The following is a 6,770-nucleotide window of genomic DNA, read 5'->3' as shown; positions in this document are numbered from 1 at the left end:
GATTACGCTTCATAGTCACTAAGGCCGCGTGGAGCTCCTCCTCCACGATGGGGGAGTCGCAGAGCTCGAATACCTGATCGTTTTTTACGAACGGAAAGTCGGCCGAGGGCGGAGTTGGCTCAGCGTAAAGGTTCTCGTAGAACCGCTTTGCCACCTCAAGTACCCCGTCCGGCGTTTCGACTAGGCTACCTGTCTCTAAATCGATGAGGGACATCAGAGGCGTGCGTGTCCTAGCTAGGTGTCGCCGCAAAACGGTCCGACTACACCATGCCTCCATTACCCATCTCTCAGCGCGAGCCACGGCCTTGAGGCCATCCCAGCGTCGCTGGAGCGCTACTCTTAGCTCTTTACGAAGCGTAGCCAGCGCGGACGCAATGCCAGGGCCGGTGGAGTCCGGCCGAGACAGCAGGAGGATCACACCGGAGATAATTCTGATCTCCGCGCGTTCCTCCCGCGCTCGGCGCTTGCCCCACGACTGAAAGCATTCCACGACGTCGGCCTTCACTTCGTCCCACCTGTCGCCGTCTAGCTCTGGTGTTGCGTGTACCTTGCGTTGTATTAAACGCGCCACGTCGACGAGTATTTCTCTGTCCTTTAAGAGCCGGGCGTTGAGGCACCACGGCCGCTTACCCTGAGCTGCGATGTCTGTGCCGGCGAGCCTTAAAATCAGGAGGCAGTGGTCGCTTAAAGCCGAGGAGACTAACCACGAGGAATGCATACTGGGTGCTAGTGACGGCGAGACGTAAAAGCGGTCGATCCTGCTTCGCGCGTTCCTGCCAGTCCAAGTCATTCCTGACTGGGCCGGCAGAAGAGCGCGCAAAGCATCGATCAGCCCCAGCTCATCGACTAACTCGCGCAGTACGCCTTCGCCACGCCTATCTGTCCATTTGGGAGGGGTGCCTCTGAAAGTTCGACGGTCAATGCGATATAGCACGCAATTGAAATCTCCCACCAGTACGACTCGAGAGGGGCCGACTAGGTGGTTATCCAATGCGGCAAAGAAATCTTTCTACGAGCGGAAGTCGTTTGGAGCATACAAGTTTACGATGCGAATGCCAGAATCGGGATCCATCCACATTAGACGGCCATCAGTGTCCCTGAAGTAGCGCAGCACGGAACCCGTGAAGCGCGGCATCAAAACGATAGCCACGCCCCGCGAACCGCTCGCGCCATAACCCCAGTAGGACCTGGTGCCAAACGTCGCGTCGAAGGACCTGATCTGACCGAGTCGATGGACGTAAGTCTCCTGTGGTACGAGGATATCTACCTTTCTAGCACGAGCTAGCTCGATAACTGCGTTCTGTTTCGCGGCGCGTGAGAGGCTGCGACAGTTGAAGGAAGCGATAGTAAGAGAAAGAAAAGCCATAGTTAGAGATCAGAAAAAGTGCGCGAGTTGCGCTAAAGAGGCGAACAGAAGGGCGAAGGGAAGAGAACGGCGATATGCCGATCGCGAGCTAAGCTACGGACTCTCCCGCGGCGGGAGAGACCGGTGTGGACGGGTACGACGTGTCCGAAAGTTCGGAATAGTCGCACGCGACCGACTAGCAGAGGTCGCACGGAGTCGGGCTCCCTGCGTCCATCTCCGAGTCTTCCACAGTGGTGGACGACGACGAATCGTCGTCCACCACTGCGATTGCGGCGTGGCGTTTGTGCTCGGGCGAGGCGCTCTCCGAACAGCTAGAATCGGACGCGGACGTTGACCTTTCTCTCGCGGCCGCCGCTGCCCGTGCTCGGCCGGCTCGGCTGCCGCCGCGCTTGCGACGACGAGGTGACCTCCCTCGCCCCTTGACAACTGGGGGGGGGAAGGCGCCTTCTCGCCACCGCGGGGAGAGGGAGAACAGGTGGTGGTGGTAGTGGTTAAAAGATGAGATAAGGCACCTAATTTCTGCAACCCGGTCGGAGCACGGCGCAGTGCCTAAGGAGAACAGGTTGCGCTGCCTGTTTTGAAGTTGAGGGGCGAGCCTCTTCCTTCTTTTTTTTTGCACCTGGGCACGTTTTGGTGCTTGCGCTGGTGTTTTGGCGCGTGGCGCCGGCTTTTTCGAAGCTGTCAGAGGGGCCTCGACGGGTCCTGGCTTCCTCTGTGCTTGCACGGGTGTGACGGCGCGTGGCGCCGGCTTTTTCGAAGCGGTCGGGGGGGCCTCGACGGGTTCTGGCTCCTTCTCGTCGCTTTTTTTCACCTCGGCTTCTCCTGGTGCCGCCTGAATGGCTTTGCCCTGCTCCCCTTTGTCCGAGATTGTAGGCGCTGGCGCACCCTGACCCTCCGCACTAACCACGGTTGGAGGCTCAACCTGCGGCACACTGGTCCGCGTTGCTGCCTCCGAATACAGCCTCTACTTGCAGAGGTGTGGAGGGTGATCCCCGCCGCAGCGCTTGCAAAGCGCGTCGCAGGTGGGATGCCCCCACTGCTGGCACCGTGCGCACCGCGGCGTGGCGCACATCTTCCTTTCATGACCCGGCAGCCTGCACTTGCGACACAAGCGCACGACGCCGTCGTACTCGCACCGAACGACGTGCCCGCCCACATCAGTGATATTGGGCAGGGGAAAACGAAGCTCCATGCGAGCACGTCGGTTTCCGGATGTGATCCGGAGACCGGTCAAGTTCTCATTCGAGATATTCTTCACCTTGCCGTAGACCTCAAGTGCTCGGCGGAGCACTTTGTTACTGGCGTCGGCGGGATACTCGTATACGCGGACAAAAACTGTCCACGGCCCTCGATATTCAAAGCGAATATCAGTTTCCTTGACCTTAATGATCGCGGAATCAGCTAAGAAGCGATCGACCGCGACCTTGTTCCTAAATGTAACCTCGAAGTTACTACCTCCTAAATCCTGCACGGACTTCAGATCGTTCTCGGTAAAGCGTTCGAGGAACGCCTTAGCGTGCTCCAATTTGGTCGTACCGTTCGGTACACGACCGGCAAATGTCATCGGGCGAACCCGCGAAGGGGCTACCATCGTGGCCTTCCACGTGGCAGGCCTGCTAAGACTAGGCTACGCTACCAGCTCTGCGCTAGCCTAACAACCCAGGGGGCCCAGCAAAAGAGGTAAGAGAGTGGTCGCCAGTCTCACCAACAGTCGCTGCTGGTAATCCAATAAATCCGGGTTCTCAGGCAGACACGACGGCTTCTGAAGTTCTGCTTCTGCTTCGAAACGCGCCGAGAAAGCGAACCTTCTCCTTTGACTGCTGAAACGAGAAGACGACGGAGGAATGTTAGACTTGTAGACGGAGGAAGGAAACTTGTAGTAGGTGATGACCGCGCCAATAGCGCCGTCTGGATTATGGCAGCAGTTGTAACTTGTAAATCAAAATAAAAAAATCATTACTTTGATTACAAGTAAGAAATTTTGACACCTACTACATCATATTTTACAAATATTAACTGAAATACTTTTTTCTATAATTTATAGTTGCGTAATAAATGAAAAACAGGCATAGATTGCTGCGCAGCGCACGGCTAGAGGTGTGCGCCGAAGGGTTGGCACGCCGCCGCCAACAAGCTTTTTTCTACAATGTTGTTGGGGACACCAACCGATCGGCGCGCCGCCACCACCACCACCGTGTTTTTTCAGCGCGCCATTCAAATAGGATTTTTTTTTTCCCAGCTAACCTACGTTTATCTTGCACTTTTTGTCACCAGTCTGGCCTTAATTCTGTCCACTTCGCAAACGCATCAAAATTGGTTCACCTGCCGTTTCAAGTTAAATAAGTACTACTAAATGTAAAAACAAAACTTCTCAAGTGCTTCTAATAATGTTGGATTAGATTTAAACGTGAATTTTAAGATACTCATGAGTTCACTGTATTTCAGTGAATCTCGGTCAGTGACAGCGCCGATGGCGGTGTTTGGCGAGGATGGTCGACATATTCTGGCTGACGATAATACGTAATATGCGAGGCGGGCTTAGAACAATGATGAAAGGTGTGCAAAGACGGTACTGAAATATTTATGATTATGACTGTGCAAGTGAGTCTAAGAACAAAGGCAGTTCAAATGTGAAGGGTGGGGGTCAGAACTGGGGACGGGCACGGAAGAAGTGCAATGGGTATGGAAGATAAAACTGAGGAAGAGCTAGCTGTTTATGGCATATTTACAAAACAATTCAGTTCAGAAACTGGACCACATGCATGGCCTTTAATCAACAAGGAAAAGTAAAATGACAATTATTATCCGAAATGCTCTATCAAACAGACACGATCCCCATTGTATCGGCAGTTTGAGCAAGATCAAGAATATTTGACAAAATGGTGATCACCATAAATTAAGTTTTTGTGAACTGTGAAGCAACGCACAGAAGATGAATGTGGACAAAACAATGAAGCATAAGTTTGTATTTTCAACGTGTTTTGTCCTGCTCACCATGCGATGCTCCGCACCGTGCTAGCAAACCTAGTAATCTGCCTTTCTTTCGCCAGTTTTTATCTCGGACTTAATTCAACTAACTATACATGCAGATTTATCACAAACGTGTTTCTTCACAACAAAGCTGATCGCGAACTTCTGAGTAATTATAGGCCCATTTGTATTCCTCCATTTTTTAGCAAAATAATCGAGCGTCTTATGCATACAAGAATAATATCCTACCTGACAAAGTTTAACCCTTTCAGCGCTGGATTTTTTATTTTGGTCAGATACACTTTTTGTGCGCGTTTTGCTCGTAGTTAGGACCTCACAAGACCACAAACGGAAAATTGAGCCACTGGTACAAACATTTTCGGGTTAATTAACGTGGTATCAAATTAGGTAATTAGCGCCCTGTGATTGAAAAATGAAGAAAGTGGCTTATTTTTTTCTGCCAATCATTGGTGCACACCAAATGGAAACCAACGTCTTACTTTTCAGCCTAATAATCACTGAAACAGCATCGGTACATCGTCCCGAAAATGGCGCTTACCCGCTTAAACTTAGGCGCCTCAGCTTAACGGAAGACCTCGGTCACGCTTCTTCTTCTTTGTTGCTGCTACCTCTACAAACATGCCGCAATATTGGTGTCTATTGCAGTGGGGATCATTGAAGAACTATGCCCCCAAGAATAAGCAGTATTGGTAGCGTTTCAGAGATACTATGAGAAAATTTGTGCGGTGGTGTCAATTGACACCGCCAGGGCCGAAAGGGTTAATCTGTTGACATCTAAACAGTACGGCGTTCGGCCGGGCTATTCCACTGCTGAGCTAGCGCTTCTAACCCTCACCGATAAAATAAAAGGGGCAATTGAACAAGGCTTCGTAGTTGGTAGCGTATTCATAGATTTAACGAAAGCCTTTGACACAATTAATCCCAAAATTCTGATACATAAACTTGAATCGTATGGCATAACTGTCGCTGCACTTCAATTTATATCTAGTTATCTGTGCAATCGCACTCAAGTTGTCCAGATCAAAATGAAAATCAAAATAAAAAAAATCATTACTTTGATTACAAGTAAAAAATTTTGACACCTACTACATCGTTTCAGCAGCTAAGAAAGTAAGTCAAGGTGTTCCTCAGGACCCGATCCTTGGCCCGCTGCTCTTTTTGCTGTTTAATAATGATCTACCTAATGTTTTGACCACTACAGACTGTATCTTATATGCAAATGACATGACCATTCTTACTTATGCTAAATATGTCGATGAGCTGAAACGAAACATTACCTTGGATTTACATAATATAAGTTCCTGGTGTCGAATGAATATGTTGAGAGTTAATCCATTACAAAACTGTTTTTATGGTTTTTCATTCCTTCCCGACTGTTCTTTCAAAATCTATATCTGTCTGTCTGGATGATAATTTGATTCCCATGTCCGACTGTACAACGTTTCTCGGTGTAGTTCTTGACCGGCAAATGAAATTCAATCTTCATGCGCAGTCACTCGTTCGCAAGATAACCTTTGGAATACGCGCCATGATCAAAACTCGTTGATATTTTCAGCCACACATAATCCACTCTCTTTATCACGCACATATTCATAGTTATTAATCTTATTGCATATCAGCCTGGGGTAACACAAATTTGACTCACCTCAACCAACTGCAACGCCTACAGAATCAAGCACTTCGACTCATGACTTTCAGCCATTTCTTAACCAATGCAACGCCACTTTATCAGAATTTAAATATACATCCTCTTTATCACTTCATTCAGCTGAAGTTATCAGTTGTCATGTATAAGATTTTTCACAGTAATGTGCATATAGATGACATTGCCGTGAGAAGCGTTGCAAAGATTAATATTACTAGGTTTTCTGAGCTTGATAACCGCCTTCTGCCTAAAGTTCGCACAAACTACGACAAGTTTACTACCACATTTACGGGAATCAAGCTGTGGAATTCCCTTCTTTACGTAATAAAAATTCATCAACAACACAACATGCGTTCCAAAACCAAGTAAACAAACATTTTTTGCAACAGTTGTCTTCATCTTAGCAACCGCCTTTTTAATGTAGCGATAACAATGGCAACATGTTATATTGACCTTACGTTTTCTATTATACCTTGCACCTGTTTGTTTTTAAGTTTTCTTTTTTTTGCCTCGCTAAACACACACACACACACACACACACACACACACACACACACATATATATATATATATATATATATATATATATATATATTGTGAGCGCTGATTGTGTTGCTCATCATTTTCACTTTCACCTGCGCATACAAAGCACCGTGATCATCATCATCGTAGCGGCTCGCTGCTTGTTCGGTTGCTGGCTCGCGCGTCTGGGTTGACAATAAAACGGTCGCTCCTTCGTACCTGACGTCGTCTCACAAGTGGTGGAGC

The sequence above is a fragment of the Rhipicephalus microplus genome, chromosome 6 (genome assembly GCF_043290135.1).
Source record: "Rhipicephalus microplus isolate Deutch F79 chromosome 6, USDA_Rmic, whole genome shotgun sequence".
Lineage (NCBI taxonomy): Eukaryota > Metazoa > Arthropoda > Arachnida > Ixodida > Ixodidae > Rhipicephalus > Rhipicephalus microplus.
Note: the sequence above shows the minus strand (reverse complement) of the source record.